Source organism: Trichosurus vulpecula, chromosome 3, assembly GCF_011100635.1.
Source record: "Trichosurus vulpecula isolate mTriVul1 chromosome 3, mTriVul1.pri, whole genome shotgun sequence".
NCBI lineage: Eukaryota > Metazoa > Chordata > Mammalia > Diprotodontia > Phalangeridae > Trichosurus > Trichosurus vulpecula.
Window position 1 is genome coordinate 419,374,421 of NC_050575.1, and position 15,370 is coordinate 419,389,790.

General features: G+C 36.3%; 1 pseudogene; it reads right to left on the minus strand.

Moving 5' to 3' along the window:
* Nucleotides 1–307: 307 nt before the first annotated feature.
* Nucleotides 308–15,370, minus strand: part of LOC118842798 — a 33,840-nt pseudogene continuing 18,777 nt past the window's right edge.

Consider the following 15,370-nt stretch of genomic DNA (forward strand, 5'->3'; position numbering starts at 1 on the left):
AAGAAGCAAAAAGAAAAATGGTTCCTTGCTTCAAGGAGCTTACAGTGTAATGGAGGACTACAAGAGATAAAAGAGAGCTGAAAAGCAGTGGTTGCATAGTTCGAACATCCCATGTCCTTAATCTGCTTTGATTAACTTATCATCAGAATAAGCTGCTTGAGCTGGGAGGGATTTTAAAACATAAAACATGGAAGCACAGAATTGAGACAGAACATAGGATATGTGAAGAATCAGGTTACCCTGAGGAAAAGGGAAAAGAGGATCAGCATGGGCCAGAGAAGGCAAACCAGCACCATCACATTGACCCCTATCTCCTCTTCTGTCTTGATGGAGATGGCCCAGGATCCTGAATCCAAGAGCCCAGGAAGAGCAAGACGTGCATCCCAGTGGCCTCAACCACCATCCTGGGCAGAAACCTCTGTGGAGATGCAGCCTGGGGACTGTACCTGCAGGTGCTACAGCCACATCTATTGAAGACCCAGAAAAGAAAGTTATCATCACCAAAGTCCTTGGTCCTGTCAAGTTTTCAACTTGAGTGGAAATTCTGTTAAAGAAAAGGTGTGTCCATCTGTTCTGCTACTGTGTCCTAAGGACCTTTCCATCTTGCTTGCCTCTGAAACCTTCCCCATGGATTTGATCCCCATTAGAAAGTGAACTCCTAGAGAGGAGGGATTATTTTCCTTTCTATTTGCATCCCTAGCACTTAGCATGGAGCTTTGCACATAGGAAGCGTTTACTAAGGTGTCATTCATTTGTTCATTCATTTATAAAATGTTACAGGTTGGAGAGTCCTAAGAACACAAAGTGTAGGATGTCAGAAGTTCAAGAGACCTCAAAAACAGAAGCAACAAGCATTGATTAAGCACTTAATAAGTGCTAGACACAATGCTAGGTGTTGGGGATAAAAGAAAAACAAGGTATCAACAAAAACAGTTCTTGCTCTCCAAGAGTTTATATTCCAGCAGAGCAGATGACATCATAAAAGTACAGTTGTAGAATAAATACATACAGAACAAATATGAAATAAATGCAATGTTGTTAAAGGGGGGGGAGTGCTTTAGCCCTTGGGAGGACAAAGCAAGACTGTAAAAGGTTGTGCTTGATTAGAGAGTGTCAGAGCTGGAAGGGTCTTCAGAAAACAGAACAGAGAAGGTCTGGGCTGAGGGGGATTTTAAAATGTGCCACATAGTATGTCCGAAAAGGAAAATCCTTAGAGATTGTGAAATCTCACATCTGTCGGTGGTGGTCAAACATTGTCCTGAAAAGAATCATAGAATGTCAGAGCTGAAGGGACCTCCAGAAGCTAATGAGGCTAACTACAGGCTCATGAAGGATTATCCTCTATTACTCATCCATCACACAACCAGCATCCCTTCCCAATGGATTGGAGGATATTCTAACCAAATAAAAGACATTTTAACCAACCAAAAGCTATTGGGGATAGTCAATTCCATTATTTAAAAAAATTGACAAGCATTTATTGAGTAGCTGCTATCAGAAGGGTAGGTGTCAGACTGCAAAAATACAGTCAAGGAGAATTTCCCTTCAAGGAGCATATATTCTTATGAAAGAAAGAGAAAAAAACATTTACAGAGATAAGAATATGCCAAATAAATAAAAAAATAAATTTTAGTATTAGTTAACTACTGAATAGAACAGGAAAGGCCTTTTACAGGTATTTGTAACTGAACTATGCTGTGAAGACCATTATTCCACTCTCCTGTTCTCCATGTAGCTCTTCCAAACCTTTTCACCCCTCCTAAAGCATCCCATGGCTCCCCTCCCCTGTCTTCTCAGTTGAGAATTTGACCCCTTAGGTTACTAAAAAAAATTGAGATCATTCTTTCTGACCTCTTTTTTCTTCACTCTTCCTCATCTCATTAGAATATGCCTTCTGCCACTATCTCCTCCTTAACCCTCTCTCACATTTAGGGGTGACCCTCATCCTTGCCAAGGCTGACCCCTCTACATGTACAAATGATACCAATCTTTCTGTCTCCTCCAGTAGATTGGCCCTTCTGTTTTCCCCACGCTCTCACTTATTTGCAATGTCTCCCAGTCTTGCAGGGTCCTTCCCTCTTGCTTCAAAACATGCCCATGTCTTCCCTGCCTCCCCCCAAAAATAATTTTCACTGGATCCATCCATCCCTGCTAAATATAATCCTGTATCTCTTCTGCCCTTTCTGGCCAAACTCCTTGAGAAGTCCATCTATAATTGATGGCAGATATCATAGCATCTACGAGAGCAGGCAGCTAATTGATCGTGAGGATAGAGGGCTGGGCCTGGATTCAGAAAGACCTGAGTTCAAATCTTGCCTGAGCTACTTAGTAGCAGTGTGACCCTGAGCAAGTCACTTAACCTCTCTCTGTCCCAGTTTCCTCATCTGTAAAATGGTTGTTGACTTCCGAGGGCTGTTTTAAGGATCAGTTGAGCTAAAAATTATAAAATGCTTAGAATAGAGTGTGGCGCATGTAACTACTATATAAATGCTAACTATGAGAATCATTCTCATTATTATGAGTGTTTCCAATTCTCACTCTTTTCTTAAATTCTTACAATCTAGCTTCCAACCTCACCATCCCGTCAAACTGCTCCCTCCAAAGTTACCGGTGATTTCCTAGTTGCCAAGTCGAATAGTTAGTTGATTCCCTGAGACAGAAAAGGCCAACCATCCTTGGGAAATCTCATTCTGCCTGTCCATGGACTCCCATTTTTTTAAATTCTAAACCTGAACACATGATATAGCAAAAGGCCATAATTGTTCACAGAATCCTTTCTTTTCCTGAAATTTACAATCTCTCGCCTATGGAAAGTAACGTGCAGCTGTCTTATCTATTAGTTCTTTCCAGCAGGAGTGGACTCCCTTCTTTCTCAGCCTCAGTGCTAGTAATTACATGTCTGCCGTTTGTCTTTGAGCATTTTGTAGAATTTATCTCCTGGTTTATTATTGATAAATGCTTCCTACTCTTGTCTGCTTTGATTAGGTGTGAGTAATTTTTAAACACAGATTGAAACCAAGGGGGTTCCTGAGAAAATGGCTTCAGAGTCCCCATAGAAAATATTATCATTTTAATTTATAACTCTGGTAGCAACCGGGCTCACCATGATAATTCTAAAAAAAAAAAATTAAAAAGCAACATTTTCCCATGGCCATGTTCTCTGCTTCTAATATGCCAGAGATTACAGAAAAGAACTGGGTCCATTCATCTGGTAAATTTGCTTTTGTTTTCACTTAGAATAAATTGAGTCTGATACTAAATTATACATGTTGTTAACTTGTTAATTCTTACTCGAGGTATCAAATGAAAAGTTTAGGTTTTCAAGGACCTTATGATCTAGAAAGAATCTTCGGTCACCTCCAGACATCATTTTCCTTATCTGTTCAGTAAGAGTTGGACTACATGACCCCCAAGATCCCTCAAAGCTCTTAGTCTGTGATGCCATGATTTTCTGATTCTATATCCTCTAAGATCTTCCCCTGAATCCTTCATCTTCAAAATTTTCCTGGAAATTGTCAATTATTTCAATTCGAAGTGTTTGTTAAGAGAGGGGTGAATGTAATGTAGAGAACATGAATTAGAAATTGTTGTTCATTACAGTCATGTCCAACTTTCATAAGCCCATTTGGGGTTTTCTTAGCAGAGATATTGGAGTGGTGTGTTGTTTCCAGCTCACTTTGCAGATGAGGAAACTGAGGCAAACAGGGTTAAGTGACTTGCCCAAGGTTAAACAGCTAATAAGTTTCTGAGGTCCGATTTGAACTCAGTAAGATAAGTCTTTTTAACTCCAGGTGTATCCAACTCAATCCCCTGCAGCGCCACCTAGAAGTTACAGACTTTTAGTTTTTTGTCTTGTTTTGTTTTTTGTCCTTCATTCTAGAAGAGAGCCAATGGCATCAGGTAGGTGACATCTTGACTTGCAATTGAACTGTATTTAAGTGAGGCAGGACTCTGCAAAGTCATTAGCCTCACTCTCTCTTTCAGACCCATCTGGGTCCAGTGGCAAGATATATATCAGGACTGGAGATGACACTGGATGTAGTGGGCAACTTCTGTGTTTTTAAGCTAAGGTCTCAGTTTGTCTGAGTCAACACCCATTCAGTGATTAAGGCTAAGTAAAAAATGAGGCAAAGAATGGCCTCTTTTACCTACAAAAACAAAAATAGAAAAATTCGGTCTAGGGGAGGAAGACCTTTTTGAAGAGACATTTAGTATAGAGATACGGGATATTACGTAGATTATTTACAATCTCTCTGGGCTCTGTTTTTCTCATTGCTTTAAAGAAAACTATATAGTTTGTTAGGGCAAAGGACAGAATGCTAGGCCTGCAGTCAGGAAGACTGGAATTCAAATCTGGCTTTAAACATTTACTGCCTGTGTAATCCTGGACAAGGCACTTAACCACTGTCTGCCTCAGTTTCCTTATCTGAAGAGAATAGGGATAATCATAACATCTATTCCCCCTCCCCTGGTTGTTGTGTGCATCAAATGAGATAATACCACAGTGTCTGGCACATAGTAAGAGCTAATTATTTCCATTTCAGAGAAGAGGAAACTGAGGATCAAGGATAGGACATAAAACTTCCTGTAGTTTATTAAGGACAGAGGCAGAGCTAAAATCCAGGTCTCCTAATTTTCTATGGGGCTCTTTTAATAAAATTTAATATGTGTTTCCTATCCATCTTCACCAAAATTATTAGGTTTCCTTAACAACTTTCCTAAATGTGTTTAGGGTTAGATTATAAGCTTGGCATTCTTGGCATAGTGAGGCCCACTTTGGCCAGACCGTTAAGATAAGGTAGCCAGGTCCTGCCTCCCTCCCTCCCTCCCTTCCTTCTTCCCTTTTTCCCTCCATCCCTCCCTCCCTCCCTTCCTTCCTCCTTTTCTTCTTTCCTTCCTTCCTCTATTTATGTCCCCATTTGCACATCTTTATCCCAATGTATTTTTAAAAATTATTTATTTGTATTTTTCTCCATCTCTATTCTCCTCCAACTTCCCTCAGAGTATTTCCCTTGTATTAAATATATGTGTGTATATAAATATCTTGTAAATGTAAATGTAAATAAATATCTTAAATATATATATATGTACATATATATATGCAAATATATATATATATATATATATATATATATATATATATATATATATATATATATATATATTCAAATAAAACAAATCAACCCCCTGGTAATTATTGAGAATTGATGCCTGATTTTGCATCTCTTGTCTATCAGCTTTTTGTGAGGTATGTTTCACATTATTGGAAGTCATGCCTGCTCACTGATTTGGGAAGACTTTTTCCAAGTTGTTTCTATTCACATTTTTATTATGGCCATTATCTCAATTTTCCTGACAGTTCTGTTCATTTCAGAGCTCTGCAACAGTTTTTCTGGTTATTCTCTACTTTCATAATTTTAATCATTTCTCATAGCACAATAAAATTCCATTCTATTCTTATACTAAAATTCAATCAGTCATTCCCTAGTTCAAGGGCACTTATCCTGTTTTCTGTGTATGGATACAGCAAAAGTTGATTCCACAGTAATACAGATGTCTATTTATTTATCTCTATACAAATCTTTCTATCTCCATATGTACTCTCTATTCTTGATTGCCTAAATGCCTCATAGTTATGCCATTGAGCCAAAAGGAGATGGTTTAGGGAATAAAGTTCCATATTATTTTATAAAATAATGGAACCGATTCACAACTTGACTAACAGTGCCCCAGTGTTCTTTTCTTCCTTAAATGTTTCAAACAATTTTAAATTTCCTCTTCAGTTCTCTTGTTACTCTATTGGATCTTAGGTGGAATCTCAGAATTATTTCAATTTGCATTTATTTTATGGTTAGTTATCCTGAGTATTTTCTATGGTTGTTCATATTTTGAGTGCCATCATCATTGTTTACTTCTTCCTATGTTTTGACTCCTTATCTGTTGGGGAAGTGGCTCTTATTCTTACAATACATAAATGTATATGCGTATATTGAGTGTATGTGTGTGTATATATGTGTGTGTGTGTGTGTGTGTGTGTGTGTGTGTGTGTGTGTGTGATATGTATGTGTCCATGTGAGCGGTGTGTGTGTATAAGCATATATGTAAAAATACTCTATGTATAATTTATCTTTGTTATTAGACTTTAATCAGCAAATTTGTTCTGGATATTTTACTTTAGTTGATTGTTTCCTTTCACATGTTAAATGCATTTATTGTGATTATTGTAATAGTGCAAAAGTACTTACTTTTACATTTAAAATGTCCATTATATATTGCATGACTTTTTTTATAAGATTTATCCTCAGCCATAGTCACAGAAGGGATATTCATCTTTTGACTCTATTTTTAAAAAAATGGTCTGATCTTTTTAATATTTAGGTGACATATGAATTTGAATTTTATTGTGGTATATGAGATAAGGATTTGTCTAAACTTTCAGAATGCTTTCCAGCATTCCCAGCAGCTTTCCTCATTCCCAGCCTCCAACAAATAGCAACTCTTTTCCCTAATTCCTTATATCCTTGGATCAAGTGAATTCTATACTACTGTATGCAGTTGCTTCTGTGTCATGGTTACCAGTTGTTATTGTTCCATTTTTTAACAAATACCAAATAATTTTGACTTATTTTTGATTTGCAATATAGTTTTTGATCTGGTAAAGCTAGACTCCATTCATTACTACTATTCCCCCACCATTTCCTTTGTGATTTTTGGCTGTTTTTTTTTTTCAGGATAATTTGATTATTATTTGATGTGAATACAAAATAGTAGCTTAGTTTTTTTTTTTATTGGCATGGTACTAAATCTATGAATTCATTTGGGCATTATTGTAATTAGTATATTGTCATGACCCAACAATGATCAATTCATAACTCTACAATCATTAATAATTAATAACTATAATAATTTACATCTTTTATTTCTATAAAAAAAAGTGTTTTTTTCTAGAGTTCTTGTTATGAGTCCTATGTCAGGCTTGAAAGGTTAAATCCAAGATATTGATTTTTAGCATTCTCAAGTTATTCTGAATGTGTTTTCTTTTTCTGTCTCTTCTTGGTGGGTTTTGTTAAAAATATGTAAAAAAGTAAATTCATTTTATGGGCTTATTTATATCCTACAAGTCTACTGATGTAAATATATATGTATATATTTAGTTCAGTCTCAATGGTTTTCAAAATTAACTATCATATAATTTACAAATAAAAAATAGTTTGTTATTTGCTTGTGTTTACTCTCTCAACTTCTGTTGTTTATATTATTCCTATATTTATTATTTCCAGAACTATATTAAGAGGTATAGTTTGTACATTGGTAAAAGTGGTTATATTGACTTTGCCTCTGTCACATAAAATTCTGTTTCTTGGTTGTTGATAGTTATTGATAGTTATTGTTTCTACGCCTTCTTACATTTTTAAATCATAAAACAGTGTTACGTCAAAATCTGTTTGCAACCATTAATATGATTATGATATTTTATTTTCAATATGGTTTATTATAATTTTCCTAATGTCGAATGTGTCCTACATTCATAGTACAGTGTCAATCTAATTATATTCCACAACCTTTTAACTATATTGTCATGTACTTTTTATTAACATTTTTTTCATTGACATTCATAAATGGTATTATTTCAAAGTTATTTTCTTTCATTTTATCTCTATACAGTTTAAGTATCAGGTTCATATTTATTTAATTTAAAAAGTCCACAGGACTCTTTATTTCTCCATTTTTTGAAGTATTTATGAGATACTAGAGATAATTACTCTCTAAAGGTTTAGAAGAATTCATATATAAATCCATCAAACTATGGGAATAATTTTTTCTTTAAGAATTCATTTATGACTTGTTCAATACCATGTTCTTATGAGGTTGTTTAAATACGTATTTCTTGTTCTGTTAATATAACTATTTTATATGTTTTCTAAGTATTTATCTATTCCTTTTAAGTTAGCAACTTTGTTGGCATATAATTGGGTAAAAATGTCTATTTTTTTTCCATTTTAATGTCATCTATTTTCTATTTTTTATTCATTTCATGGCATTTTTCACCATTTTTCTTCATCAAATTAGCTGTTTTCATTTTCAAAAGATAGATTTCCAGTTTTATTCTTTAATTAAATTATTTGCTATTATTGTGCATATTTCTCTCTCTTTTTTTCCTTTCTAATTTTTATTCTGCTTTTATGGAATATTTTCCAGAGTGTAATTTTAAATTCATCAGTTACTAGCTTCTGTCTTTTGTTATTAAAAGCTTCTGGAGTTCAACTTCTTTCCCTTCAGCACTCTTTTGGTTATATTTCACATGGCTTGTTATATTTTCTAATTGTTATCTTTTTCTTTGATAAAATTATCTGTTTCTCTGATTTATTTTTATCAGCTCATTCTTTGAGTTTATGTCATTTCCTATCCATTTACTTACAGATAATTTCTTCAAATTATCTTTACTGATTGTTTCTTTTATTTTTTAACATCACAGAATGTGTTTAACATCTTGATTTTCTGCATCTTTTATTCACTGATATATGGTTATTTTAAAAGAGGTGTCCTGCAAAGCAGAGATCCATTCATATATACTTTTTACTATCCCATCCAATAATCACCAAAGTTCTATTGAATCTACATTTTCTAAAATTTCATTGAGGTCTTTAACTTCTTTCTTATGTATTTTGTTCCATTTGGCCAAGTATTAAATGCTGCATTTAAAAATACTCAAGAAATATTATTTTGATATTTTTCCCTTCTCTTCAATTCATATTTCTGTAGGTATATGAATATATAAGGTAGGTGTATGCATGTAGTTATATGAATATAAAAACATAAGTATATATATATGTACCTATGTACATATATATTGCATTTTTTTCATTTTTAATGATGTCACCGTTTTTCCTTGTTATCTCTTCTAACTACATCTATTTTTTTAATATTCCTTTGTCTGAGACCATCATTTCTGTCCTTCTTTTTTCATCCTTCATTTTGTGCATAATATTTTAGCTTGTTATGATTCTCTATGAATATTCATTTCAGATAGATTTCTTATAAACAATATATCACTAAATCCTACTTCCTATTCCATTCTGCTAAACTTCACCATTTTATGTGTAAGTTTAATCCATTTACATTCACAGTTTGATTGTTTTCCTTTCCTAATACTTCACAAATCTTAATGAACTAAATGATATGAATTGCTACTATCAATAGGAGAGTTGGCATAGCACAATGTCTTTGGAGTAGGGATGACTTTTGTTCAAGCTTTGCCTTTGATAAATAATGGTTATGCGACTGTGGGAAAGTCACTTGACCTCACGCTGCTCTATATAATTTACTAAACATAAAATCTGAACAGTAGTTGGCAACCTGCTTTATAGAGGGAATTTCCTCAGATGGAAGTTCCTGACACCAATGAAATCACAGGGACAGCCCTAATCTTTACCATTATACACTATCTTCATCATTAGTGATTGCTGGGCATATTTGAAAAAGTACCAGGGAAGGACTCAGAAGCCCTGAGTCTTTGATCTGTTTTATCCACTAAATATATTGTTACTTTGGTAAGTAATTTCCCCTACTTTTTCTCTCCAGTACAATGAGGTAGTTGGGCCAAATGATACCCAGGGACCTTTCTATTCCTGACATTCTATGCTATAAATAAACACCACAATTCTTTACCTTGCCCAAATCAAATAAATCTACTCTTAAAAGCTCACTGACAACAATTCATTTCTTATTCATATTCCCTACTGACATGCCAGATTAGAGTTCTCTTCATTTCCAGAATTAATTCTTTCCTTTTTGAATTTACAATCCCTATGCTTGTCCTAGTCATACCTTATTTAGTGACTTCCTTTTCATGCTATTAAAACCCTACACTTTTTTAAAGTCCTAGTTCACTGTTGACATATTACATGAAACCCCCCCAGTTTTCACAAGCCAAAGTGGTTTATCTTCCCAAAATATGTATTTTTTGAATGGACTTGAGCTGAACAAAGAATGTATGACAGTTCTGAAGATTACAGGGAGAAGAGGATGATTTAATGGATGAACTAGTGAAAAATGCACAATTAATGCTACATTTTGCCAGTATCCATTGTATAGGAAGTAGACTGAAACTTGGATCATATGGGAAGAAAGTCATGAACAGAGTCAAAAGTGAATATTTTGACAAGGGATGAATCCTGAACTAACCTCCAAAAATGATTGGGAAAAGGGATGAGGATGAAGAGTTTTAAACCAAGAAAAAAAATGAATGGTAGAGCTTTGTCTTCAATTCAACAAACATAAAAAAAGTCACATTACCTTCATGGTATCATGTACCAGCTGCTTTGTTAAGCCCAAGGGACACTAAAACAAAAATATAAAGAAAGACTTCTTTCAATGACCTTCAATTCAATTGGAAGAATACAACATGTGTGTAGTTGGTGCAGAACACAGTGTAAAAACAAAATAATTTCACGGAAAAGTTTGAATATTTGGAGTGATCAGGTAAGACTTCAGGCAGGACCAAGGTCTTCTGATGGGCCATTAATGGATCCCAGGATTCTGAGACAGGAAACTGAGGAGGAAGAGCATTCTTGGTATGGTGAACAGCTCATACAAAGCTATAGTGGCAGAAGATTTTGTTTTCCCTGAGGAATGGTAAGTGTACCAGTTTGGCTAGAACTCGGTGGCAATGAAAAATGTCTAAGAAGAGAAGTTCTACTTAGATTTTAAAAGATTTTAAGTACTCAACAAAGGGAACTTAGATTTTATCATAGAGGCAATGGGGCCAATGGTGCTTTTGGAGCTGGAGAGTGAAAAGATCAGAATTGTTCCTGAGGAAGATCAATTTGGCAAACGCACAGAATATGAACAGGAGAGGGGAGACATTGGAGACAGAAAGACAAATTAGGAAGCAATTGTAATGGTTCATGTAAGAAGCAATGAGGACTTGAACTGAGTAGTTATGATATGAATGGAGAAAAGGGAAAAGATGAAAAAGACACTATTGGCAAGATTTAACAACTGATTTTGTGTGGTTTTGTTTATTTATATTGAAAGATTGAAATTAGGAATTTCCATGAACATCTGTGTTGCATTCTTTGTACCTGTGTCCCCAGTGCCCAAAGGCACAATGTCAGGCACATATTATAGGTGCTTAACAAACACTTGTTGATTGATTGATTATGCAGAAGGGACAGGCCTAGGTGCTGAGGAAAAGAGAAATAATATCAGTCTTGACCCTCAATGAGCTTGATCTCAAATAGGGATAAATAAGGTAAGTGTAGAAATAAATATAGCCAGGTCCGAAATAGTGAGAATTGTGTTGTTCAGTCATGAACTCTTCATGACCCCATTTGAGATTTCCTTAGCAAAGATACTGTAGTGGTTTGTTGTTTCCTTCTCCAGCTCATTTTATAGATGAGTAAACTGAGGCAAACAAGGTTAAGTAACTTGCCCAGGGTCACACAGCTAATAAATGCCTGAGGTCAGATTTGAACTCAGGAAGATGAATCTACTTGACTTTAAGCTCCACAATCTATCCACCATCTGTACTATATACTTCCATTAGATTGTAACCCATGATTATATTTCACATAATCATAGCTTCTTGCATATATATGACCACTTCATGGGATTCATTATTCTCACTGTTTGGGACCTAGCTGTAAACCACAAATTAGAATTTAATGACTCCATAAGAAAAGTGTCAAGTGATCAGATATAAGATAGGTCATGAGAAGCTGGAGAATGATAAAAGACCATATTCCAATGTGCTTAGCATAGCACCATATTCACGATAAACACTCAAGCAGGGTGTATGGTATGTTCAAGGAAGAATAGTACCTCTGGTGTGAGGTCTGTCAAGCCCTTTTTAGGGCTTCTTTCCTGATTCACCCAACTCTCACCTGTGGCTCTAAGAAGCTGTAGCATGTGTAGTGGCCACACTCAGTAAACCACTTTGTCAGATGGGCTAAACTAGGTTGAGGGTAAACAAGGGGTCTCAAACCCATCACTGAGTAAGGAGGGTGTCTACCCCAAACATGTGAATAATTCCTCCTGCAGAGTGGGCAGATGAGAACAATTTGTTCCAAAAGCCATGAAGGCAACCTAAGGAGGAGATGTAAAGCACTTAGAGATTGGTTAAACATCACAGATGCCAAGGGCATCCACTGCATCATGAACCATCACCAGTCATCTTGACTGTGGTCTTGCCACTCATCTCCAATGACTCTGGAAAAGAGAGTAAAGCTGATGACTTCGAACAACTCTGCCTCATTTAAATTCAATTTATGCACCAGTCAAAAGACAGCACCCATATCATTTTGTATTTTTACCTACCTCACAGCCTTGTGACAACAGGCAAGTGGCAAAGTAGCAGATGCAGATATATTGGCAGTTGTAGTCACAGGCCTTCACACAGGAAACCCATGTCATAAGGTCTTCTTCTCACTGTACTAAAGCGGCAATGGAGTTTGGCAGACACCTTGGTGTCTGATAGCCTTTTTAAGGACCTCATAGCTTACCTCCGAGCATGAAGATGGAACTAGAAAAGGTGCCCTAAAAATTGTCTGCTTGATGCAACCTTGGCCTGCTTACAACCCAGTGGTCAAAAACCAAAAAGAAAGTGCCAAAATTTTTGTAAAGATGATTCCATTCACCATTAGTACATTGAACGTGAGCACACTTATTTACAACATGAAATCTAGTAGACCTGAAAGATGAACAGCACTTGTTATGAGAACTCAGTAGATAACACATCCAAATAGCATCCCTGAGTGAAACAAGGCTGGCAAATGAAGGTCAGCTTACTGAAGTTGGAGCTGGATCCTTGTGTTTTATTTTTCCTGCAGTGGTCTCAGTGAAGGGGAGCTCTGTGAAGTTGGTTTAGGTTTAGCAATCAGAACTAATGAAGTAGACAAACTTGTATGCCTCTCAAAAGGAGGGAAAAGGCTCATGACAATGTGATTGCCACTTGCAGGAAAGCACCGTGCCACCATCATCAGTGCCTATGCTCCCACCATGACAAACCCTGGTAAGGATAAAGAAAATTTTCATGAGGCCTGGAGAATGTCATCATCAATGTTGTGTTTGTCCTTCATTTTCAAAGAGGACCATGATATCAGGGAAATGATGACATGACTTGCAGTTAACTTTGATTTGAGTGAGGGAGTGCTGTGCAGTCATCAGCCTCACTTTCCCCTCCAAAGCCAACTGGATCCAGTGACCAGATATTCACCAGGATGACTGAAGATGACCTAGGATGCAATGGGAGACCCTGACCCTATTAGGCTAAGGCTTTTTCATGTACTCACTTAGAGTAAGGTAATACCCTTTCAGTGAATAGGCCTCTTTAAGAAGTGAGTCAAGGGATGGCCCCTTTAATTCGAAAAAAAAAGCTGGGAGGGTAAGACCCTCAGGTTTGCTGTTGAAAGACAAACAGTTAAGATTGACATTCACTCTATGGCAGGAGGGCCCAAAATACAGCCATTAAGTGGAGCTTATAACGGTCCAATCTATGACTTTCAGAGTGAACTGGGATTAATGTGCCAAAAGAGGACAGGTTTGTAATTCTGGGTAACTTTAACGTAAGAATAGGTACAGATTAAAAAATGGCAGGGAGTCCTCAGGAGGAATGGAATCAGAAACTGCAATAGCAATGGTCACTTACTACTGAAGACTTGTGCATCTCATGACCTTCTCATCATCAACACTGTCTTCCATTTAACTAAATGCAATAAAACTTCATGGATGCACCCTTATAGTAAACATTGCAATATGATACACTATGTTATTGTAAGAAGAGATAGATAGGATGTGAGAGTGATGAAGGCAATGTGTGATGCAGATTGCTGGCCTGATCAGAGACATCCTCTCCAAGCTAAATATTAACATTCAATAAAAGCCGTGGCCCCAAGGCCAGATGACTACAAGAATACTTAATGTCCACAGATTAGAGGATTTCTCTGAGCAGGAATAGTATGTTGCTAACTTGGAGAGAAAACTGAGCCAACACACAATTGGCAACACTGGAACAGAAAAGGAGTGGGCAGTTTTCAGAGATTTGGTGTATAGCACTACATTTATTCATATGGCTCAGAACATCAAGATTGGTTTGATCAAAATTATGAGGAAATTCAAAAGCTGTTAAACAACACCCCACACACACACACAGGAAAAAAGCTAAGAACTCCACAGGGTTTACCAGCAGGATAATACATCAATCTCTAAAAAGGCAGCATTTAGTGCCTTCAAAAATAAAGTGCAAGTGAAGTTTAGAGAGACACAGGACTCTTGGCCCAGTAAGAAAGCAGATGAAATTCAGTTTTACACTGATTCTAACAATCCAAGGTGCTTTAATGATGCCTTGAAGGCTATTTATGGGCCAAAGATCTATGGAGCATTTCAACTACTCAGTGCTGATGGAACCACATTGATAAAGACATGATCCTGGAAAAATGGGTTGAACACTTCGATAGTGTTCTGAATAAACCATAATCAGTCAGTGCTGAAGCCATCGATTGTATACCTCAGGTTGAACTGAATTCCTCCCTACCCAAACTTTCAACTGAAGAAGAGATTTTGAATGTCATTTGGCTTCTTTCACATGGCCAAGTGCCTGTGCTGATTCTGTTCCAAGCTGATATTTATGAGGGGGGAGAGCATTCTTCATACAAAAGCTAATATATTCTGGAGTATATGACAAGAGGAAGTTACCCCCAGGTGTTCAAGGATACCTCCATTTTCTATCTCTGTAAAGGTAAAGGAAATAAGTTCCGCTATGATAATCATGGGGTGGTGTGGAGGGTAGGGTAGGGGCTAGTCTCTCTTTTCATCATTCCTGGAAATATTCTTGCCAGAGTCCTCCTATGTAGAATGGTCCTTTACCTGGAAGATGTTCATCTACCTGAGAGCCAGTGTAACTTTAGAAAGGGCTGAATGTGACATGGAAGACACTAGCACAGGACTGCCCAGCATGCCATGCCCTCATCGGAGAAAGCATTGTGCTCTATGAGCAAAGCAGAATTGCAGTAACTCAAAAGAAACATGAGGTGCATAAATTTAGAGACATCTCATGCCAAATATTTATGTGGACCCTTTCTGCCAAATTTTTTGTAGAGTATTCTGAGCTTGTATTGGTCTGATCAGCCATAGTCAGACACACTATGCCTTTCCTCCAATATAGATAATGTCATTTTAATTCTCTTTGAGAATGAAGGATAACAACTAAACACTCAAGTAATTAAGTGAAATGAACTGAATTGAATTGTAACATTTTCACATCAAAGATGGATTTTTTAAGACAAAAGAAGAAAAATATTCTGAGCTCCCCAAATCTCAAAGTTTTCATTCTTCTTTCTAAGACTATTTATTCTAATTTTATTATTTATCT